We start from the raw sequence: 24643 nt of genomic DNA, 5'->3' as shown, positions 1-24643 counted from the left end.
GAATCCACAACAGTGCAGTTGCCTCCCAGAATGACTGAGTGGAGTGCACAATGGAGGCTGCGGGTCAGGATTAGTCTTTCGGTTCCAAGGATAGACAACTGTATCCGGTCTGGTGTAGATATGTGTGTGTAGTGTGAGAGATAGGGTTAGGTTGAGGTTGAGGGTTAGCACACAGTTCTGGTTAGCATTAGGGTTAGGTCCCAGGAGGCTCCAGGCACTGAACCCACAGCAGAGCAGTTGTCTTCCCAAAGGGCTGAGTGGAGTATACAAGGGAGGGTGCTGGTCAGGATTATTCTTTGGGTTCCAAAGCCAGACAACTGCATGGGTCACCCATCGGTTAGGCCTCAGGAATCCTCTTGTGCAGCTGCAGCCACACTTGTAAATACATCGTGTTTTCTACGTTCCATGCCGAGTGTTCATGAACTGTTTCTGGTCCCCATGTGCATGCTGTTGTCAGTCTTTCGATATGGATTCCCGTGGGGGAGGGCCTTAGGTTTATAGTTTTATGGTTAGCGGGTAGAGTTAGAGCACTAAGGTTAGGGTTTAGGGTTAGAGTTAGAGGGTTAGTGTTAGACGGTTAAGTTTAAGGTTAGGGTTAGTTCAGGTTATGTTTACGTTAATGGTTAGTTAGAGTTAGGGGTAGGGTTAGGGGAAGGGTAGGGGTAGGATTTAGCATTAGGGTTATGGTTATGGTTAGGTGTTAGCTTTAGTTGGTGGGATTTCGTTTAGTGATAGGATTAGGAGTTGGTCAAGGAGTAGGTCATGCTTGCACCCCCACTTTGAGAGGGAAGGTGTTCATGCGTGGACACCGCCCTCAATGTTCGAGGGATTGTGTTCATGCTATCACCCCAGTCTCTCCGCACTGCAGGTTGTTTTCCCCTCGCCCCATTCTAGCTTTGCTCTGGAGTGTTTCACACCATCACCCCGCCCTCTCTCAGTATGGTAGGGTTTCACATATCTCCCATTCCTATTTTGGTGCATGGGTTGTGTTCACATACGTGACCCTCCACACCCTCTGCATGCGATGGTATCACCCATGAGCCTCACCACTCCTTAGTTTGGGATTACTGATGCCATTATTAAGTCTGATACTGATGCCAGTATTAAATCTTGAATATCTCTTTTCACTTTCACAGCTTAAAAAGCAGGCATTTCATAAGGCAAGTTTTATGGTTAGCATTAATATTAGATATCAGTGTAAGGTTTAGGTCATGGTCGCAATTCCCCTTGGTGTGGGAGGGCTTCACGAATGTGTCTCATCTGCTCCCCTTTATCCGCGATGTAGCAGTGATATTCCTTTTAATTCAGATGTTTTCTTTGGCACCTGGGTGTCTCATTGGGTTAAGCGTCCCACTTTGTCTTGGGTCATGGTCTCTCGGTCTGGTTTTGAGCCCTGGGTGGATTCTGTGCTGATGGTTCTGAATCTAGAGCCTGCTTCAGATACCGTCTGTCTCTCTCCCTCTCTGCCTATGCCCCACTTGTGTTCTTTGTCTCTTTCAAAAATTAATGTACCTAAAATCATTTTCAATCCGATATTTCCTGGATGGCTCTTTTCACTTTCATTCCTGAAGAAGCAGGGTGTCTGTCTCGTCCATTGTTCTTTTGTTATCTTTGGCATAGCTGACAACATATCGGACATTTCCCCAACCAGCATCAGGGGTGCGCAACATTTCTTGTACGAGCTGGACACCTCTTGTCCACTGTAACACTGCATTCCTCTAGCGCATCCCACATGCTTCCGGCTACTGGACTGTAACTATGGATGGTAGCACTGTCCCATAGTCTTCTGATGGTGTTTGAGGAGGTTCTTCATTCACATCTTTGGTTACCTTAGTGTCTTCTGGCATCTTCTCTCATGTTTCCACTAGGTCACTGCTACGACGCCCAACAGGGAACCCTAAGCAGAGAGGGATTCAGGAGCAGACCAGCTACCGCTTGGCTCCCACAAATGGTCGCCTTGGAACTCTTTATGGAAGAGGAGAAAACACCCACCACCACCGTTTCATAACCCTGCACTGAATGTGGAGACAACAACCACCCACCCCCAAAATGAAACTCCAGCAGGGTACATGTATTGAATCTAAGGTGTTGGTCATGTATTTTGGATCAATAAGTGAGGTTGTGCTTTTTGACTGGTAAGTGTACATCTAAATCCCTTGGAGGGGATATTCTCTGAGGTCACCCCAACTTAAATTGTTGGCCCATGGGGAGATGTGTTGTCCCTATTTGTTGTATTGATGTTGTCTCTGTAGGCCAGTGAATTAAAGCTCCATAGAGTCTTGTCCTATTCCCGCCTCTCCATGGGAAGTTCCATTTCACTGATTGGAAGAGACAGTACAACCCTCGTGTGGCCATTCATATGAGTCACTATTTAGGGAACAAATGATTATGCTACCTTTGCACGGTCATTTCACGAATGTCCCTGGGCAGGCAGGGCCTCTAAAACTACAAATGCTACAGGCTATTTTATTGGTAAACAGGTGGGGTTTGTGTTCACTGAGTTCCTTTTATTTCTTTTCACTTTTCCTTGATTGCCTATCTGTGTTGGGTCAACAATTGGTTTGATATTGACTTTACAGTTAGGTTATTTTTATCTTATGTTTATCCATGGTTATCTGCTCTGATAGACGCTTAGGCAAGGACAAATATTTCTTGTTGCACATACTAGCCTTATTGCTTCTTTTGTGAAATTAACCTGGTCATAACTTAGGGGTTGGTTGTCTTTTTTATTGTATTCAGATCTTAAGATCATATACAAGTGCCTGAGCCATACTATGAACGCTCATCGCCACAGACCTAACAACCGCCTACAGTACGCGAATCATATCTTTTGCCCTTCCAGGACAGCCTGATACACGTACTTGGCGATGCAGGGGTGTAATGCTCGAACCCCTTATCGGCCTTGGACGGGTGTCATGCTAGCACTCCCCCATCGGCAAGGGAGTAGTGATGTCACCACTAAATCTAACATTTCTTGAATAGTTTTCATCACAGTCAGAGCTGAAGAAGCAGTCTTATGTTACAGTTAGGGTTAGGGTTATGATTAGAGTTAGAGTTAGGGGTTATGATAAAGGTTAGGTCACACTTACACCCCCCCCTTAGGTGCGGGAGGGAGGCACTCATGCACCTTGCCACCCCTCAGCATGGGAGGCTGTCATCCATGTGCCGGCCCCCCTTGGTGAGGGAGTAGTGATGCTACTATTAAATCTGATGTTTCATGAATGGGTCTTTTCACTTTCATGGCTGAAGAAGCAGCGTCTCTTATGATGAGGGTTAGGGTTTGGATTACCCTGAGGGATAGGGTAAGAGTTAGGTCATGCTTGCACCCCCCTCCCCGTTTGGCAAGGGAGGAAGGTCACGCCTGACCCCCGCCACCCTTGATGCCAAAGGGTGTTCAGGCATGCACCCTGCCTCCCCTCCACAAAGGGAGTAGTGATGCCACTATTTAACGTGTTGTTTTATGAATGGCTCTTTTCACTTTCACAGCTGAAGAAGCAGGCATTTCTTAAGGTAAGGGTTATGGTTAGGATTGCCGTTCATGGTTCGGGTAAGGGATAGGCCATGCCTGCACCCTCCCTTGGAGTGGGAGGGCGTTCACACATGCTCCACACCCCCTCTCATCTTGAGAGGGTGTTCACCAATAGGACCCAGCCCCCTTCGGCGGGGGAGCGTGTTGATGTATGTGCCTGCACCCCTCTCATGTGCGAGGGTGTTAATGCATGGGCACCACAACCCTAGGAGAGGGAGGGCATTTGCCCCTGCGCCCTGCCCTGTTTGGCTCAGGAGGTTGTTCACGCATGCGCACAGTCCCCCATTGGCTTGGGAGGGTGTTCAGTTATGTGCACGCACACGCCTCTAGGTGCAGGAGGGGGTTCACGCATGTGCCCTGCCCCCCTGAGGCGCTGGAGAGGGTCACTTGTGCACAGCGCCACTAGTCAGTAAGGGAGTAGTGATGCCACTATTAAATCTCATTTTTCATGGACGGCTGTTTTCACTTTCGCAGCTGAAGAAGCATACATCTCTTAAGGTCAAGGGTAGGGTTAGCAGTACAGTTAGGGGCTAAGATAACTGTTAGTTCATGCTTGCTCTCCCCCCTCAGCATGGGAAGGTTTCACGCATTACCCTGCTATCCTGAGCAATGGAGAGTGTTCACCCTTTCACCCCACCCCCTGAGAGTGGTAAAATATTGAAGCATGTGCTCCACTCCACCTCCGCTGGGTAGGGCTTTCATACATACGTAGGTCCCCACTTCGGGACAGATTGTTCATACATGTGCACCACCACCTCTCGGTGTGGGAGGGTGTTCACTCATGGGCACACCCCACCTATGCATGGAAGATGATTCATGCATGTGTCTTGCCCACCTCAGCATGGGAGGGTTTTTACACATGTGCACAGCCCCACCTTGGTGTGGGAGAGGTCACCCATGCAGAGCGCCACCCATCAATGAGGGAATAGTGATGCCACTATTAAATGTGACGTTTCATGAATGGTTCTTTTCACTTTCACAGCTGAACTAGCAGACAACCCTTAAGGTAAGGGTTAGCATTACCATTAACGGTTAGGGTAAGGGTTAGGTCATGCTTCCACACCCCCTTGTCACCAGAGTATATTCACGCAATAGCACCGCCCTTCAGTGCGGGAGAATATTCATGCATTTGCCCCGCCCCTTTCAGCATGGGAGCTTGTTCACACATGCGCCCCATCCCCTTCCACTTGGTAGTGCGTTCATGCATTCGCACATTTGCACATCCCCCCCAAGGTGAGTGAGGGTGTTGACACATGTGCCCTGTCTCCCTCCACATGGGAGGTGGTTCACACATGCTCCTCACCCCTCGGCGAGGGAGGGTGTCACCCATTAACAGTGCCCCCCCTCGGAGGGGGAGTAGTGTTGTCCCTATTAAATGTGACTTTTCATCAATGATTCTTTTCACTTTCACAGCTGAAGAAGCACGCATCACTTAAGGTAAGGGTTAGGGTTAGCATGACATCTAGGGTTTAGGGTAAGGGTTAGGTCATGCTTGCTCCCCCTCTCTGCAAGAGAGGTGTTTCACTCATGCTCCCTGCCCCACTTGGCACATGTTCACGGATGTACACAGCCCTCCCTCAGGGTAGAAGGATGTTCTCACTCACAACCCCCCTTCGCAATGGAGGGCGTTTGTGCATGCACCCTGCCCCACTAGCGCGGGAGTTTGTTCTCATGTGTGTAAGCCCCCCCCCGGCGTAAGGGCATTCACCCATGTGCACCATCCCCCATTTGGCATGAGAAGGTGTTGACCTATGTGACTTGATACATCACCATGGGAGAATATTCACGCATCTGCCCCGCCCTCTTCTGCCGGGAGGGGAGGTTGTGTTCATGCATGGAAACAGCCCACAGTCATTGAGGGGCGGTATTCATGCATGCGCACAACAACCCCTCCATGAGGGAGGGTGTTCACACATGCGCCATGCATCCGTCAGCAAGGGAATGGTTTAAGCATGCGCCCCATACCCACTTTGGCAGGGAGGGTGTTGACCTATGCACCTCGTCCCCTCAGCACTGGAGGTTGTTCATAGATGTGACCAGCTCTGTTGTGGCGGAAGTGTGTTCACATTTGTAAACAACCCCGGCTAGGGGAGGGATGCTATTCGCACGTGGGCCCCACCCCATACCATGGGGGGCTGTTCACACTTGTGCACAGCTCTCCCTACTGGCGGAAGTGTGTTCACACATGCACAAAACTCCCACTCAAAGATATAGGGCGTTTCCACATTAGCACAACCCCCATCAGCGAGGGAGGGCATTCATGCATGCTCCTTACCCGCTACTGCAGTAGGCTCTACAGGCATGCGCACAGCACCCCCCCCCCCCGCCTTACCGGCGGGTGTTCACGCATGCGCACAGCCCCCTTAATGAGGGAAGGCATTTGAACATGCGCCCCCCTCCCTTGAGCAAAGAAGGGTGTTCAGACATGCGCAGAACCACCACCTCAGCCAGGGAGGTCATTGGCGCATGCGCCCTGCCCCACTTAGCACAGGAGGTTGTTCAGGCTTCCGCCTGGGCCCCTGTCAGCATGTGAGTCGGTCACCCATGCACAGTGCCACCCCTCAGGGATGAAGTACTGATGTCACTATTGAATGTGATGTTTCATGAATGGTTCTTTTCACTTTCACAGCTGAAGAAAACGTATCTCTTAAGGTTATGTTTAGGGTTAACATTATCATCAGTGGTAGGGTAAGGGTTTGATCAAGCTTCCTCCCCCTTCGCATGGATTTCCAAGCATTAGCGTGTCCCCCTTTGGCATGGGAGCGTGTTCACCCATGAGCCCAACCCCACTTTGGCACAGCAGGGTGTTGACATATGCGCCCCACCCCCTTATTGCAGGAGGCTATTCACGCATGGGCACTGCCACATCTAGGGACAAAAGGGTACTCACACATGTGCACAAACACTCTCATTGTGGAATGGGGTTCACGCATGCGCCCAGCCCTCTCCACGGGGAGAAGGTTCTCATACGAACCACGCCCCCTTGACATGGCAGGGTGTTCACACATACGAACAAGCCCCTCTCTATGAGGGAGGGGTGCTTTCGTGCATGTACCATGCAACTCTGTGGCCAGGTAGGCCCTTGACATATGCTCCCCGCTCCCCTCGCCAGAATGGTGTTCACGCATATGCAACGCCCCCCCTCCTGTCCGAAGGGGGTTCAGGTATGCCCAAAACCCCCTCTCTGCGAGGTAGACCATTTGTACAGGCACACAACCCTCCTTCAGCAAGGGAGAGCGTTCACGCTTGTCCCAACTCACCTTGGCGGGAAGAGTGTTCACACATGCACGGAAGCCTCCTCAGTGATGGAGGGTGTTCAAACATGTGCCCCACCCCACTTGACGCCAGAGGTGGTTCAGAATTCTGCCTTGTCCCTGGTTGGTGTATGAGATGGCCACGCATGCACAGTGCCATCCTTCAGGGAGAGAGTAGTGATGTCACTATTAAACGCGATGTTTCACGAATGGTTCTTTCACTTTCACAGCTGAAGAAACATGCATCTCTTAAGGTAAGGGTTAGGGTTGGCACTGACATAAGGGGAGGGTAAGTCTTAGGTCATACTTCCTCCACCCTGGGTATGGAAGGTTTTCAAGCATTAGCGCTCCCCCGCCTTTGGACAGAAAGGGGTTGAAACATGCACCCTACCACATCAAGGGTGGGGGGTCACCATTGCGCCATTGTCTCTGGAATGGAGGGGTGTCACTCATGTGCTCGCCCCCACCTCAGCATGGAGGGGATCATGCATGTGTCCCTTCTGCATCCCTTCATCGGCGATGTAGCGTTCATGTTCCTTTTAGGTCACACGTATTTGCACTGCCTCAGCCATTCAGTGGATTAAGTGTCCCACTTTGGTTCAGGTCATGGTCTCACGGTTTGTGGGTTCGAACCCTGGCTTCACTTCTGTGCTGATGGCTCTGACCATGGAGCCTGCTTCAAATACTGTGTCTCACTCTCTGTCTGCCCCTTCCCCATGTGTGTTCTGTATATCTCTCTCCCTCTCTCTCTCTCTCTCTCTCTCTCTCTCTCTATCTCTATCTCTATCTCTATCTCCAAAAAATGAAGCTAAAAACATTTGAAAGCAGATCCATCGTTCTACTTGTCTTCTTGCCCTATTCCCGCCTCTTCACAGGAAGGTCCATTTCACCAATTGGAGGAGACAGTAAAACCCTCGTGTGGCCATTCATATGAGTCACTATTTAGGGAACAAGTGATTATGCTACCTTTGCATGGTCAGGATACTATGGCCATTTCACGAATGTCTCTGGGCAGTCAGGGCCTCTAAAACTAGAAATGCTAGAGGTGATTTTACTGGTAAACAGATGGGGTTTGTGTTTCCTGAGTTCCTTTTACTTCTTTTCATCTTTCCTTAATGGCCTATCTGTGTTGCATCAACAATTGGTTTGATATTGACTTTACAGTTAGGTTATTTTTATCTTATGGTTAACTATCCATGGTTATCCGCCCTGATAGAGCTTAGGCAAGTACAAATATTTCTTGTTGCACATACTAGCATTATTGTTTCTATTGTGAAATACACCCAGTGTTAACTTAGGTGTTGGTTGTCTATTTTTGATACTCAGATCTTAAGATCATATACCAGTGCCTGAGATCTACTATGAATGCTCATGGCCATATCGCTAACAGCCGCCTACAGTGTGTGAATCATATATTTTGACCTTCAAGGACAGCCTTGATACCCCTACATCGGCAATAAAGGGGTCTGATACTTGCAGCCCTTCTGTGCCCCTTCATTGGCCTTGTATATATGTCATGCTTGTGTCCCTTCCTGGGCTATGTAGGGGAGAGCCACCTGTGCCCCTTCATGGTCTATGTAGGGTTGTGGCGACAGCACCCCTTCATGGCCACTACAGTGTTTGTACTATCATGGTTTCCGGGACCCACCTGGGGTCTCCGGACATATCCCCAAGGATGAAGAGGAGCTTCTGTAGTCGTGTTTCTCTGCATTACACCTCCCCACAAGACTCTCCTCTCCAGATAAATATTACAGGATCAGGAACCACTTTTCTTTGCAGTTTCTTCTTGGTGGAAACATCTTGTCTTTGCTTAGCATGGCTGCTTTGGCCTCTCCACCATCTCTTGGAGGTTCCCTTACCTTTGCACTGCTCTTCACTCACTGCTTTTGGGTGTGCTGTCTGCCTCTGTCGCAGTCCTGTACCAGTGGTAATTTGTACCATGAGTGGCCACAGGAAACCGGTTGGAACTGGAACTCTGGGACTGGACTGCTCTTCCAGTAGAAGACATACAAGTAGCTTCCTTGATGGCAGAAGTGGATACTGGACATTGGTGGCAAGAGGTGATTTCACATTTGCTCACATTATCACTAGTGCTGGTGTGGAGTGATGGAGGACAGCATGCTGGAGGATCATGGGTGGAGTTGTCACTGTGGCCATGGGGGGCAGTTATAGAGCCTGTCTGGGGTCAGTTTTGGGTGTCTGGTGTATACGCAGGAAATAGGAGAGGTTGAAAGCAAGGGAAAAACACCAGAAAATGTATGACTTCATGAGGTGAGTATCTTGTGTTTGTTGCCAAGAGAAGCAACTCCCCTGTCTGAGGAAATAGTCCTATCCCACCCGAGAACCCCTAGAGAAAAGGTTTCAATGGCTTCATCTAAGACAATACTATCATGACTGAGAACAGTGATCTTCAAGCTCCACGTCTACCATCTGTGTTTACTTCCTGGAAAATAGAGGGATTCCAGTGTACTCCAAACGGAGGTGTGGGATCAGGTCCACACGTGATCAGGTGTCCATGCAGGGGAGTTGCAGGATATTACCACTTCGCACTGGTAGTAGATGGGGGACAAGTATGGGAGTGGGTTCGAAGAGTATTACACCAAAGAGGGTGACATAAGATAGGCCAGACATGGATACACGGTTCTTCCTGCAGAAAATGTAATTTAATATGTTGCCTGGAGAACGGGGAATAGTCATAATAATGACTCAATGGCTGCCTGCAGTCAGCTAGGTTGAAATGCCAGAACTTCCCTGACTTTCTCAGGGAAGGAAGACTCCAAAGTCCAAGGGAGATGGGAATGGGGGCCTGTTGTGCGCACATCTGCTCTTTTACCACAATCTTGATGGCTTATGAGAACAAAATCATGTTCTCTCAGAGTTCTGGAAGCCAGGAACCCAAATTCCCTTTACTGAGACTAAGGTGTCACCAGGGCTCTACTCCCGGTGGAGACTCCAGGGTTCCAGGGGACAGTGTACCCCTTCCGTCTAGTAGCTCCCGGTGGCCACCAACCTCCCTTGGCTTGTGACCACATAACCCCAGTCTGTCTCCATGGACACAGTGCCTCCTATTTGTCAAGTCTCCCTTTGCCTCTCTAAGAATGCTCGTCATTCCATCTAGGGCTCACTCAGGCAACCCAGGACTCAAGATCCTTAACTAGATCCCATCGATGGGAGTTAGATTCCAGCTATTAGGACTTGCTTTCTTTGAGTGACATTGAACAGCCTAGTACAACGTGTCCTTCCATAGAGAGACAGCCAAACCATGCTATCCCCGTGTGGTGGGCGCACACCTGTGAGCAGTGCCAGGGCACGCACTGCTGAGAGATACTGCAGCAGGACCGAATCTCTGGAGAATTATGCCCAGAGTGGAAAAGCGAATCCTAAAAAGATCACATGCTTTTCGATTCAATTTGTATAATCTCGATGTGACAAAATCATAAAAATGGTTAGCAAATCAGGGATTTCCAGGCATCACAAAGTTGATGGGTGCAGGAAGGAGGTGGGAATGTCTGCTGTAAGAGGACAACTTGGGAGTCCCCATGGAGGGCTTGATGTTCTGTTTCTCGTGTGCAGCAGTAATGAAATGCTGGCCATGATCCCATTCTACAGGCAGAGAGAATGTAGGGCATCTTTATCGTGTTTCCCAGTCACACACATTCCCAACAACCTCACAGCCGCCCGCCTTTCTACATCTATCCCCATGGCCCTGGCTGGTGTCCCGTTGACACAGTTGGGTCGTATTCCTAAGGGAGGAATCCATGTCTTGCTAACATGCTTCCCATACCGCTTCTCTCTCTTCTGCACCCCGCGAGTTTTCTCAGGACCCGGCCCTCCTGTGCACCTGCAGCTATTTCTCCCAGCCCATGGGGAGCAATCACTTCCCATCCAGCACCACCTGTTTGGTCTTCCTATGCCTAGCATTGCATGTGCCGGTGCCTGCAGACCTTCCCTGGTCTCTGTCAGCTGAGTCTGAATGGGCTTCCTCTCCCACTCGTCCCTAGTTCTCATCTCTTTAATGAATGACATACATCACTAAAGCTCACAGTGAAGTCTCAACCCCCAGTATGTGGATGACGTGGCACCATTTTACAGACTCACTTGATTACTCCCTTTCTTTAAAAATTACTTCCATCCTCCTCCCACCATCCGGGCCGCTGCTCACCAGTGTCTGTGTTGGTTGGTACTCATCTTCTTCCCACACCCTCCCCCATCTACTTTCAGTCCACCCTTACTCTGATGTCATGGCAGCCAGCCTCAGGCTTCTATCTACCAGAAGCTGGGTCCTCCAAGTCTTTATGCCCTGCCCCCAGCTCTTCATGTCTCCAGACTACTGACTCCAATGTATACCACAAAGGTGCTACCCTCCCCAGACTCTGCTTCCTCCCTGAAGGCTTCTCCTATTCCCCTCCCCTGTTTACTAGGCTGCGGCCACACCTGCCCCCTCCCTGCTCCCTGAACATGTCAGGCACATATTCCTGCTCCAGGTCTTTGCACTCACTTTTCCTCTCTCTGTCCGGAATGTTCTCCCACAGACCAACATGGCATACTCCATCATTTCCGTCATATCTTTGCTCTGACATCACCTGCACAGTGGAGTCTCTGCTAGCTCTCTATCTAAAACCGAAAGCTGCTCCTTCTCCGACCTGAACACTTGATATCCCTCCCCAGCTTTCTTTTCTTCCCGGCCCTTGGCACCATCTGTTTTTCTTTCTTGCTTGAGGGATGTCACCTACCGCAGTCCCTGCCAGAATGTTGGCTCCATGGGGTGCAAAGACCAAACTAGCTTGTTTAGGCCTGTTTCTGTAGGGCCCTAGATCAGTGTCTAACTCCTTCAAAGGCTCAAACACCATTTGCTGAGCAAGTAAATATTGGGATTTCATATTACTTTGCTGGGTCCACGATCACAATGTACCACAGACTGGGTGGCTTAAGCAACAGAAATTGATTTATTTATTTTCTCACACTTTATTTTTCTTAACGTTTATTTATTTTTGAGACAGAGAGAGACACAGCATGAATGGGGGAGGGTCAGAGAGAGAGATGGAGACACAGAATCGGAAACAGGCTCCAGGCTCTGAGCTGTCATCACAGAGCCCGACACGGGGTTTGAACTCATGAACCGCGAGATCATGAGCCAAAGTCGGACGCTTAACCGACTGAGCCACCCAGGCGCCCCCAATTTTCTCACACTTTATCAAGGTGTGGCCAGGGTGGGTGTCCTGTGTTCATGACTGGTGGACGACCTCCTTCCCACTGTCTTCACGTGGTCTTCCTTCTATGTGGGTAGGTGCCCACTCTCTTCCTATAGGACACCAGTTATCAGATTAGGGTCCCTCCCAGCAATTGAGCTCATTCGACCTCTACTTTACCTTTCAAGATCTGGTATCCAAGTACAGTCCCATGGGTAGTTAGGACTTCAATATATGGACTTAGGGGGCAAAAGCATTCCATAACAGTTTTCTGTCTGTTGTACCTAGTCACTACCTACATGTTTTTTTTTTCTCTATGCCCTTTTTCCCATTATTTGCTCACACAGTGCTAATCCCAGTTTGCCCTTAGCCTAGGTTATAACTCTGTTTATTTATTTGTATAGGCTTGCATCTTCCCTCTACCTCTATACTCCAAGATCCTGGCTGGCACTGGAATTACATCCTTAGCAGGGGCATCACAACATCTAGGTGAGGTAAGTATGATTATTTTCATTTTGAAAATCCACAATCTGAAGCTCAAGAAAGAGTAGGTCATGTTCCTGAGATCATAGTAGTAGTAAGTGCTGTTCTTTGGATAACTTTGTTCTCATGGGCTCCAAAGCCCACTTTCTTTCATCTACCACACTGTCCCCAAGATGAACGGGGAAAGGCCATACTTCAGCCTGGTATATTATAAGCAACGTTACATGTAAAGCTGCTATCACATTCCAGGAAATGGGATTAAGTTTAGTATCTGAGTAATTATACCCTTAGGTTGAATTACAATATCACATCCTTTTATTTTTTACTGCTGCAATTTCTGTTATCCTTATTGATTATATAAATGCATTCGTCCCTTTGCAAAATTTAGCCAGCAAGAATACTGAGAGAGTTTGTGTCCTTTGTAACAGGTCTGAATTATACAATGAATTCATAATGTCAAGATAATAGCTGTTATTTTTTCCTACAATATAGAGGAAAAGGTCATTTCCTTTGTTGTAAGAGTTTACCATGTGTTCTTGGTAACATGACTGAGCTGTATTGGTGAAAACTGTAGTAGACTTTGAAAGTCAGTTATTTATACTTAAGAGAGTATTGTTCTTTCTTTGGGTGGAGCTTGTTGTTGGAAATAGAACTTAGGATTTTTCTGCATAGATTGTCTATTTCAGAATGATCTTTGTTTTAAAAAGTATATTTGCATTCATGCGAGTTGTGCAGCCATTCTTTGGGATGCTAATACTCAATTGTGTATGTATATATACATACATATATATATACCACATCTTTTTATCCATTCATCCGTCAATGGACATTTGGGCTTTTTCCATACTTTAGCTGTTGTTGATAGTGCTGCTATAAACTTTAGGGTTCACTTGTCCCTTCGAAATAGCATATCTGTATCTCTTGGATCAATACCTAGTAATGTTACTGCTGGGTTAGGGTAGTCCTCTTTTTCATTTTGTGAGGAACCTACCTACTGTTTTCCAGAGTGGCTTCACCATTTTGCATTCCCGCCAGCAGTGCAAGAGTTCCTCTTTCACCCCTTCCCCGCCAACATCTGTTGTTGCCTGAGTTGTTAATGTTAGCCATTCTCACAGGAGTGAGGTGTTATCTCATTGTGGTTTTGATTTGTATTTCCCTGATGATGAGTGATGTTGAGCATTTTTTCATGTCTCATTTGGCCATCTGGATGTCATCCTTGGAGAAGTGTTTTCTCATGTCTTTGCCCGTTTCTTCACTGGATTACTTGTTTTTTGGGTGTTGAGTTCGATATGTTCTTTATAGACTTTGAATACTAATCCTTTATCTCATATGTCTTTTGCAAATATTTTCTCCCTTTCTGTTGGTTGCCTTTTAGTTATGCCGATTGTTTCCTTCTCTGTTCAGAAGTGTTTTATTTTTTGAGGTGCTAATAGTTCATTTTTGCTTTTGTTTCCCTTGCCTCCAGAGACTTGTTGACTAAGAAGTTGTGGGAGCAAACATCAAAGAGGTTTCTGTCAGCTTTCTCCTCAAGGGTTTTGATGGCTTCCTATGTTACATTTAGGTCTTTCATCCATTTGAGTGTCTTTCATCCATTTTGAGTGTGAGAAAGTGGTCCATACTCATTCTTCTCATGTCGCTGTCCAGTTTTCTCAGCACTCTTGCTGAGGAGACTGTCTTTATTCCATTGGATATTCTTTCCTTCCTTGTCAAAGATTAGTTGGCCACATGTCTGTGGGTCCATTTCTGTGTTCGTATTCTCTTCCATTGATCTGAGTGTCTGTTCTTGTGCCAGGACCATACTGTCTTGGTGATTACAACTTTGTAATACAGCTTGAAGTCCAGGATTGTGATGCCTCCTACTTTGGTTTTCCTTTTCAAGATAGCTTTGGCTATTCAGGGTCTTTTCTGGTTCCATGCATATTGTAGGATTCTTTGTTGTAGCTCTGTGAAGAATGCTGGTGTTATTTTGATAGGTATTGTGTTGAATATATACATTGCTCTGAGTACTATTGACATTTTAACAATAATTGTTCTTCCTATCCAGGAGCATGCAATATTTTTCCTTTTTGTGTGTCTGTCATCTGCAATTTCTTTCCTAAGCTTTCTATAGTTTTCAGTGTATAGATTTTTCACCTCTTTGGTTAGATATATTCCTAGGTATTTTATGGTTTTTGGTGCAATTGTTAATGGGATTGATTCCCTGTTTTCTCTTTCTGTTGCTTCATTGTTAATGCATAGGAATGAAACTGATTTCTGTGCATTGATGTTATATCCTGCCACTTTGCTGAATTCATGTATTATTTCTAGCAGTTTTTTGGTGCACTATTTTATATTTCCACATAGAATTTCATGCCATCTACGAAGAGTGAAAGATTGAGATCCTCCTGGATGATTTGGATGCCTTTTATTTCTTTGTGTTGTCTGATTGCTGAGGCTAAGACTTCCCATATTATGTTGAATACCAGTGATGAGAGTGGACATCCTTGTCTTGTTCTTGACCTTAGGAGGAAAGCTCTCAGTTTTGCTCCATTGAGGATGATCTTAGAGTCGGGTCTTTCACACATGCCTTTTATGATCTCGATGTATGATCCTTCTATCCCTACTTTCTTGAGGCTTTTTATCAAGAAAGGATGCTGTATTTTGTCAAATGCTTTCTCTGCATCTATTGAGAGGATCATGTGGTTCTTGTCCTTTCTTTTATCGATGTGATAAGTCACATTGTTTTGCGGATATTGAGCCAGCTTTAAATTCCAGGTATGATCCCTTTTGGTCTTGGTGAATAACGTTTAAATGTATTGTTGGATCTGGTTGGTTCATATCTTGTGGGAGATTTTTGCATCCATGTTCATCATGAAAATTTGTCTATACTTCTCCTTTTTAGTGGGTCCTTTTCTGGTTTTGGAATCAAGGTAATACTAGGTTCAGAGAAAATGTTGGGAAGTTTTCCTTCCATTTCTTTTTTGGGGACAGCTTCAAGAGCATAGGTGTTAACTCTTCCTTAAATGTTTGGTAGAATACCCCTGGAAAGCCATCTGGACCTGGGCTCTTGTTTTTTGGGATATGTTTGATTACTAATTCAATGTCTTTGCTGGTTATGGGTCTGTTCAAGTTTTCTATTTCTTCCTTTTTCAGTTTTGGTAGTTTATATATTTGTAGAAACTTGTCGGTTTCTTCCAGATTGCCGATTTTATTGGCATATATTTGCTGATAATATTCTCTTATCATTGTTCATATTTCTGCTGTGTTGGTTGTGATCTCTCCTCTTTCATTCTTGATTTTATTTATTTGGGTCCTTTCCTTTTTCTTTTTGATCCAACTGGCTAGGGGTTTATCAATTTTATTAATTATTTCAAAGAAACAGCTTCTGGTTTCATTGATCTGTTCTACTGTTTGTTTGTTAGTTTGTTTTGTGTGGGGTTATATGTTGTTGTTTTTTCTGTGTGTGTTTTTGTTTTGTTTTCAGTTTTGATAGCATTGATTTTTGCTGTAATCTTTATCATTTCTTGCCTTCTGCTGGTTTTTGGTTTTTTTTTTTTTTTTTTTTTTTGTTGTTGTTCTTTTTCCAGCTCTTTAAGGTATAAGGTTAGGTTGTATATCTGAGACCTTCTTACTTCTTTTCGAAGGCCTGGATTGCTATAAACTTCCTCTTATGACTACCTTTGCTGAATCCCAGAGGTTTTGGGGTGTGGTGTTATCAGTTTCATTGCTTCCATGTACTTTTACATTTTCTCTTTAACTTCTTGGTTCAACCATTCATTCCTTTTTTTTTTTAATTTTATTTGTTAAAGTTTACATCCCAATTAGCATATAGTGCAACATTGATTTCATGAGTATATTCCTTAATGCCCCTTACCCATTGAGCCCAACCCCCTCCCACATCCTGTACAGTAACCCTCTGTCTGTTCTACATAGTTTTGAGTTAATTCTGTTTTGACCCCTCACTGTTTTTATTTTATTTTTGTTTCCCTTCCCTTATGTTCATATGTTTTGTCTCTTAAAGTCCTCATGTGAGTGAAGTCATATGGTTTCTGTCTTTCTCTGACTGACTAATTACACTTAACATAATACACTACAGTTCGATCCATATAGTTGCAAATGGCAAGATTTCAGTCTTTTTGATTGCCGAGTAACACACCTTTGTATATATGTACCACTTCTTCTTTATCCATTTATCCATTGATGGACATGTAGGCTCTTACCATACTTTGGCTATTGTTGATAGTGCTGTTATACTCATGGGGGTGGTGCATGTGTCCCTTCGAATCAGCACACCTGTATCCCTTGGATAAATGCCTAACAGTGCAATTGTTGGGTCATAGAGTAGTTCTGTTTTTAGTTTTTTGAGGAACCTCCATACTGTTTTTACAGAGTGGCTGTACCAGCTTGCATTCCACCATTCATTCTTTAGTAGTATGTTCTTTAGTCTCCAAGTATTTGTTTTCTTTCCAAATTTTTTCTTGTGGTTGATTTTGAGTTTCATAGCATTGTGGTCTGAAAATACACATGGCATGATCTCGAACTTTTTGAACTTCTTGAGCGCTGATTTGTTTCCAGTGATATCTATTCTGCAGACATTCCATGTGCCCTGGAGAAGAATGTATATTCTGCTGCTTTAGGAAGAAATGTTCTGAATATATCTGTTAAGTCCGTCTGGTCCAGTGTCTCACTCAAATCCATTGTTTGTTTGTTGATTTTCTGTTTAAATGATCTTTCTGTTGTTATAGTGGGGTGTTGAAGTCCCATACTATTATGGTTTTATTATCAATGATCTTCTTTATATTTGTGATTAATTGATTTATATTTTTGGGTGCTCTCATATTGGGAGCATAAATGTTTACAATTGTTAAGTCTTGTTGGTGGATAGGCCCCCTCAATTATGATGCAACATCCTTCTTCATCTCTTGTTACAGTCTTTTTTTTAAAGTCTAGATTGTCTCATGAGTATGGTTACTCTGGCTTTCTTTGGCGACCATTAGCATAATAGATGGTTCTCCATACCCTTCCTTTCAATCTGAAGGTGTCTTTAGGTCTCATGTGGGTCTCTTGTAAACAGCATATAGATGGATCTTCTTTTTTTCCCCACTCTGTTACCCTATGTCTTTTGATTGGAGCATTTATTCTACTGACGTTTAGAGTGAGTACTCAAAGATATGAGATTATTGTCATTATGTGTCTTGTAGAGTTGGATTTTGTGGTGGTGGTTTTTGTGCTATCCAGTCTTTGGTACTTCTTGTGTTTTTTTCTTTTCTTTTTTACATCCTTTATTCCTCAGAGAGTTCCCCTGAAAATTCCTTGAGGACTTGTTTAGTGGTCGCAAACTCCTTTAAGTTTTGTTTTTCTGGGAAACTTTTAATCTGTCCTTCTATATTGAATGACAGACTTGCTGGATAAGGAATTCTTAGCTTCATAGTTTTCTGATTCAGCACATTGAGTATTCCTTGCCACTCTTTTCTGCCCTGCCAAGTCTCCATTAATAGGTGTGCTGCTAATCTGATCTGTCTTCCATTGTTTGTTAAGGACTTTTTTCCTTGCTGTTTTCATGATTCTTTCCTTGCCTGAGTATTTTCTGACTTTGAATATAATATTTCTTTAACTTGTGGGTTTTTCTTGAATCTAATGAGAGACTTCTGTGCTTCCTGGATTTTAATGTCTGTGCCTTTTCTCAGATAAGAAAAATTATCTGCTATGATTTGCTAACTTAACGCTTCTACCCCTTTTCTCTCTCTTTATCATTGGCACGCTATGATTCTGTTGTTCTTTTTAATGAGATAGGTTTAGGGGTAGGTTGATGGTTATGGTTATGGTTAGGGTAAGGGTTAGGATTGGGGTTAGGTCCCAGGAGGTTTCAGGCACTGAAACCCCAACAGTGCACTTGCGTCCATGAAAGGCTGAGTGGAGTACACAATGGAGGGTCCAGTCAGGATTAGTCTTTGGGTACCAAGACCAGCCAACTCTAAGGGATGCCTTTCGAGTAGGACTCAGAAATACTTTCTTGTAGATGCAGTCGTGGTTTGGAAATGGCATGGTGATATTTCAGGTTCCATGCTGAGTATTTCTGCACTGATTTATGAACCCAGGTGCGTGCTGTTGTCAGACTGTGAAATTTGGTTCCCATGGAGAGACAGCCGTAGCTAGGGTTAGATTTCGACCAGGGACATCACCATGGCTGAAATGACACAAGTGTCGTGAATTAAATGGAGGGCTGAAGTGAGGGCATATGTGGGTCTGCTGTAGAGTTACTGTGACAGATAGGGTTAGGTGTAGGTTGAGGTTTATGGTAAGGGTTAAGGTTAGGGTTAGGGTTATGTCCGAGGAGGCTCCAGGCACTGACCCCACAGGAGAGCAATTGTCTGCCCGAAGGGCTGTGTGGAGTACACAGGGAGGGTACGAGTTAGGAATAGGCGTGGGTTCCAAGACCAGACAAAATATGGTCAACTCTTCAGGGAGGCCTCAGGTATCATCTCGTGCAGCTGCAGGTGCACTTTTGAAATGACATGGTGATGTTCCACGTTCCATGCCGAGTATTTCTGTACTGATACTCGAACCCATGTACGTGCTGTTGTCAGACATTGGAATTGGGTCCCGATTGGGAGAGAGCCTTAACATGGTTAAGGATTCGATCCAGGCACTTCACCAAGGCTGAAGCAACTCCAGTCTCATGACCTTCGTTTATACAATAGGGTTCGGTTGAGGAATAAGCTTAGAGTTAGGGTTAGGTTTATTTCCCAGGAGACTCAAGGGGCTAAAACCACAGCAGTGCAGTTGTCTCCCCAAAGACCTGAGTTGAAGGCAAAATGGAGGATGCTGGTCAATATTAGTCTTTGGTTTCCAAGACCAGTCAACTGTATGGGCCACTAGTTGGGTAGGCATCAGGAAAACTCTCAGGCAGCTGCAGCCAGGCCTTGGAAACGACATGCTAATGTACCAGGATCTAGTCCAATGATCCTTCATCTCTTCTGAGACCAGACGCATGGTGTTGTCAGAATCTGGTATTGGATCCCCACGGGGAGAGAGTATTAGCTAGGTTTGAAGTTCAGTCCAGGGTTGTCCCAGGGGGAAAGCAAATCCAGACTCGTTATATCCCTCAAGAGTTGAAGTGAGGGCCCAAACGACGAGGAGGGTCAAATGTAGGATAATCTCTCAGAAAGGGTTAGGTTTCCATTGACCATTGTGGTTAGATTTACATTTAGGGTAAGGACCCAGGAGGCTCCAAGTGCTGAAGCCAGAGCACTGCAGTTGTATCCCCGAAGGGCTGAGTGGAGGGCACAAAGGAGGGTGCCGGTCAGAATCAGAATTTGGATTCAAAGGCCACAAATTCTATGGGCCACAGGTCGGGAAGGACTCAGGAATTCTCTGGAGCAGCTGCAGCCAGGCCTGTGAAACGACATGGTGAACTTTCAGGTTCCATGCGGAGTGACCCTGCAACGCTTCTGGACCTAAGGTGCGTGGTGTTCTCAGACGTTGGTATTCGGGCCCCATGGGGAGAGAGCCTTAGCTAGGGTTAAGGTTCGGGCCAGGGACTTCGCCATGGCCAAAGGGACTCCAGTTTCGTGATCTCCCTCGTGGGCTGACATGAGGTCCCATAAGATAGTGCGGCTCAAGTGTAGGAATACTGTTCCAGACTGGCTTGGGTTTCAGTGGAGGATCCCGGTTAGGGGTAGGGTTTAGATTTAGAGTTAGGTCCAGGAGGCTCCAGGAGCTGAAACCACATCAGTGCAGTGGACTCCTTGAAGGGCTAAGTTGAGGGCCCAAGGGAGGGTGCGGGTCAGGATCAGTGTTTGGCTTCCAAGGCCACACAACTCCCTGGGCCCCTGGTCGGGGAAGGCTCAGGAATTCTCTTGGATAGCTGCAGCTGGGCCATGAAATGGCATGGGTACTCCCAGGTTCCATGCTGAGTGACCCCGCAATGATTCTGAACCGCAGGCGCATGGTGTTGTCCCCAAATTTGGTTTGGGGAGAGAGACTTCGCTAGGGTTAGGGCCGTAATGTACATCACCAGGGCTGAAGCGACTGCAGTCTCTTGATCTCCCTCAAGGGCTGAAGTGAGGGCCCATGTGATGGTGCAGCTAAAGTGTAGAGTTAGGGATCGAAGCCGGCTTAGGTTTTGGTGGAGGGTTCTTGTTAGGGGAAGGGTTAGGGATAGGGTTAGGTCCCAGGGGGCTACAGGTGTCGAACCCACAGGGGTACAGTGTTCTCCCCGAAGGGCTGAGTTGAAGACACAAGGGAAGGTGCCAGTCAGCATCATTCTCTAGCTTCCAGGCCACAAAAGTCTTTGAGCCCCTGGTCAGGGAGGCCTCAGGAATCCCCTCGGGCAGCTGCAGCCAGAACTGGGAAATGACATGGTGGCCTTCCAGATTCCATGCCGAGTAACCCCGCACCGCTTCTGGACCCCAGGCACGTGGTGTTGTCAGACTTTGGTATTGGGTCCCAATCGGGGGGGGGGGGGTGCTTAGCTGTGGTTAGGGTTCGGTCCAGGGAATTGCCAGGGCCGAAGCGACTCCGGTCTCGTGATCTCCCTCGAGGGCTGAAGTGTGGGACCATGCGACCAGGCAGCTCAAGTGTAGGGTTAGGGTTCGACGCCGGTGTAGGTTTTGGTGGAGGTTTCCAGTTAGGGGTAGGGTTAAGGTTAGGGTTAGATCCCAGGAGGCTCCAGGTGCTGAAACCAAAACAGTGAGTGGTCTCCCCGAAGAGCTGAGATGAGGGCACAAGGGAGGGAGCAGGCCAGTATCAGTTTCTGGCTTCCAAGCCACACAAATCTATGGGCCCCTGGTCGGGGAGGCCACACAGGGTCGGGTATGACCCTGTACCATTTCTGGACCCCAGGCGTATGGTGTTGTCAGACTTTGGTTTTTGGTCCCCATGGGGAGAGCCTTAGCTAGGGTTAAGGATCGGTCCAGGGACTTTGCCAGGGCCGAATAGACTCCAGTCTCGTGATCTCCATCGAGGGATGAAGTGAGGGCCCATGTGACGGTGCAGCTCAAGTATAGGTTTAGGGTTCGAGGCCGGCTTAGGTTTCAATGGAGGTTTCCGGTTAGGATTAGGTTTAGGTTTACGTCCCAGGAGGCTCCAGGCTCCGAAGCCACAGCAGTGCCATGGTCTGCCTGAAGGTCTCAATTGAGGGCACAAGGGAGGGTGCCTGTCAGGATCAGTATCTGGCTTCCAAGGCCACAAAAATCTATGGGCCCCTGGTAGGGGAGGCCTCAGGAATCCTCTCGGGCATCTGCAGCTGAGCATGGGAAACGACATGGTGAGTTTTCAGTTCCATGCCTAGTGACCCTGCACCGCTTCTCGATCCCAGGCGCGTGGTGTTGTCAGACTTTGGCATTGGGTCCCCATCGGGAGAGAGCCTTAGCTAGAGTTAGGGTTCGGTCCAGTGACGTTGCTAGGGATGAAGCGACTCCAGTCTCGTTATCTACTTTGAGGCCTGAAGTGAGGGCCCATATGACGGTGCGGCTCAAGAGTACCGTTAGGATTCGAGGCCGGCATAGGTTTCAGTGGAGGGATCCGGTTCGGGGTAGGGTTAGGGTTAGGTCCCAGGAGGCTCCAGGCACCAAAATCACAGCAGTGCAGTGGTCTCCCCGAAGGGCTGAGTTTAGCGCACAAGGGTGGGTGCAGTTCAGCATGAGTCTCTGCCTTCCAAGGCCACACAACTCTCTGCGCCCCTGGTCAGGGAGGCCTCAGGAATTTTCTCGGGAAACTGCAGCCGGGCCTGGGAAATGACATGTTGAGCTTCCAGGTTCCATGCCGAGTCAGCCTGCACCGATTCTGGACCCCAGGCGCATGGTGTTGTCAGACGTTGGAATTGGGTCCCCATGGGGAGAGAGCCTTAGCTAGGGTTAGGGTTCCAACCAGGGACGTCGCCAGGGATGAAGCGACTCCAGTCTTGTGATCTCCCTCAAGGACTGAACTGAGGGTCCATGCGACGGTGCATCTCAAGTGTAGAGTTCGAGTTCGAGGCCGGCTTAGGTGTTGGTGGAGGGTTATGGTTAGGGTTAGGGTTAGGTCCCAGCAGGCTCCAGGCACCCAACCCACAACGGTTTAGTGGTGTCCCCAAAGGGATGAGTTAAGGGCCCACTGGAGGGTGCCGGTCAGCATCAGTCTCTGGCATCCAAGGCCACCAAACTCTATGGGCCCCTGGTCGTGGAGGCCTTAGGAATCCTCTCGGGCATCTACAGGTGGGCATGGGAAACGACATGGTGAGCTTTTAGGTTCCATGCTGAGTGACCCCGCACCATTTCTGGTCCCCAGGCACGTGGTGTTGTCAGATATTGGTATTGGGTCCCCATTGGGAGAGAGACTTATCTAGGGTTAGGGTTCGGTCCAGGGGCATCGCCAGGGCCGAAGCGACTCTAGTCTCGTGATTCCCCCAAGGGCTGAAGTGAGGACCCATGCGTCGGTGCGGCTCAAGTGTAGGGTTTATGTTCGAGGCTGGCTTAGGTTTCGGTGGAGGGTTGGGGTTAGCAGTAAGGTTAGTTTTAGGTTTAGGTCCCAGGAGGCTCCAGGCGCCTAACCTACAGGGGTGCAGTGGGCTCCACGATGGGCTGAGTTAAGGGCACAAGGGAGGGTGCCGGTCTGCATTAGTCTGGCTTCCACGGCCACACAACTCTCTGAGCCCCTGGATGAGGATGTCTCAGGAATCCTCTCGGGCAGCTGCATCTTGGCCTCTGAAACGACATGGTGAGCATTGAGTTTCCATGCCGAGTGGCCTTGCATCGCTACTGGACACCAGGCGCGTGGTGTTGTCAGACTCTGGTATTGGGTCCTCTTGGGGAGAGAGCCTTAGCTAGGGTTAGTGTTATGTCCAGGGACGTCGCCAGGGCCGAAGCCACTCCAGTCTCGTGATCTCCCTCGAGGGCTGAAGTGAGGGCCCATGAGACAGCGCGGCTCAAGTGTAGGGTTAGGGTTCGAGGACGGCTTAGGTTTCGATGGAGGGTTACGGTTAGGGGTATGGTTAAGGTTAGGGTTAGGTCCTAGGAAACTCCAGGCGCCTTACCCACAGGGATGCAGTGGTCTCCACGATGGGCTGAGTTGAGGACACAAGGGAGGGTGCCAGTCAGCATCAGTCTCTGGCTTCAAAGGCCACACAACTTTCTGGGCCCCTGGTCGGGGAGGCCTCAAGAATCTTCTGGGGCAACAGCCACCGGGCCAGGGAAGCGACATGGTGAGCTACCAGGTTCCATGCCTAATGACCCGGCACTGCTTCTGGATCACAGTCTCATGGTGTTTCAGACTTTGGTATTGGGTCCCAATGGGGATACAGACTTAGCTAGGGTTAGGGATCTGTCAAGGGACGTTGCCAGGGCCGAAGCGACTCGTCTTGTGATTTCCCTGGAGGGCTTAAGTTAGGGCCCATGCGATGGTGCGGTCACATGTAGGGTTAGGGTTCGAGGCCGGCTTATGTTTCGGTAGAGGGTTCCGTTTAGGAGTAGAGTTAGGTCCCAGGAGGCTACAGGCACCGAACCGGCAGCAGTGCAGTGGGCTCCCCGAAGGTCTGAGTTCAGGGCACAAGGGAGGGTGCCGGTCAGCCTCAGTCTCTGGCTTCCACGGCCATATAAATCTCTTGGCCCATTGTTGGGGAGGCCTCAGGAATCATCTCGGACAGCTGCAACCGGGCCTGGGAAATGACATGGTGAGCTTCAGGTTCCATGCCGAGTGACCTTGCACCACTTCTGGACCCCAGGCGCGAGGTGTTGTCACTTTGGTTTTGGGTTCCTATGGGCAGAAACACTTAGGAAGGTTTAGAGTTCGGTCCAGGGACGTCGCCAGGGCCAAAGCGACTCCTGTCTTGTGATCTCCCTCGAGAGCTGAAGTGAGGGCCCAGGCATCTCAAGTGTAGGGTTAGGGTTCCAGGCTAGCTTAAGTTTCGGTGGAGGGTTCTGGTTCGGGGTGGGGTTAGAGTTAGGTTTAGGTCCCCGGAGAGTCAAGGTGCCGAACCCACAGCAGGGCAGAGGTCTCCCCAAGGGGCTGAGTTGAGGGCACAAGGGAGGGTGCTGGTCAGGAACAGTCTTTGTCTATCAAGGCCACACAACTCAATGGGCCCCTGGTCGGGGAGTTCTCCTGAATCCTCTCGGGCAGCTGCAGGCGGGCCAGGGAAATGACATGGTGAGTTTCCATATTCCATGCCAAATGACTCTGTACCGCTTCTAAACCCCAGGCGTATGGTGTTGTCAGACTTTGGTATTGGGTCC

General features: G+C 47.8%; 1 long non-coding RNA gene across 6 annotated transcripts in view; it reads left to right on the top strand.

Annotated features, from left to right (window-relative positions):
• LOC123595707 overlaps nucleotides 1-24643 on the top strand; it is a 70141-nt gene that overhangs the window by 31296 nt on the left and 14202 nt on the right. For 3 of the 6 annotated variants that reach the window (XR_006711315.1, XR_006711317.1, XR_006711316.1), the window contains 4 exons: nucleotides 1869-4535; nucleotides 4943-4966; nucleotides 7014-7037; nucleotides 12377-12466. This is a non-coding gene — a long non-coding RNA (uncharacterized LOC123595707). Of the gene's footprint in view, nucleotides 1-1868; nucleotides 4536-4942; nucleotides 7038-12376; nucleotides 12467-24643 lie in introns of all 6 variants that reach the window. The other 3 variants (XR_006711320.1, XR_006711319.1, XR_006711318.1) reach the window with 3 other exon arrangements.

Source organism: Leopardus geoffroyi (assembly GCF_018350155.1).
Source record: "Leopardus geoffroyi isolate Oge1 chromosome E3 unlocalized genomic scaffold, O.geoffroyi_Oge1_pat1.0 chrE3_random_Un_scaffold_51, whole genome shotgun sequence".
NCBI lineage: Eukaryota > Metazoa > Chordata > Mammalia > Carnivora > Felidae > Leopardus > Leopardus geoffroyi.
The sequence above is the reverse complement of the archived record's forward strand: the minus strand, read 5'-3'. Positions and strand labels throughout refer to the sequence as shown.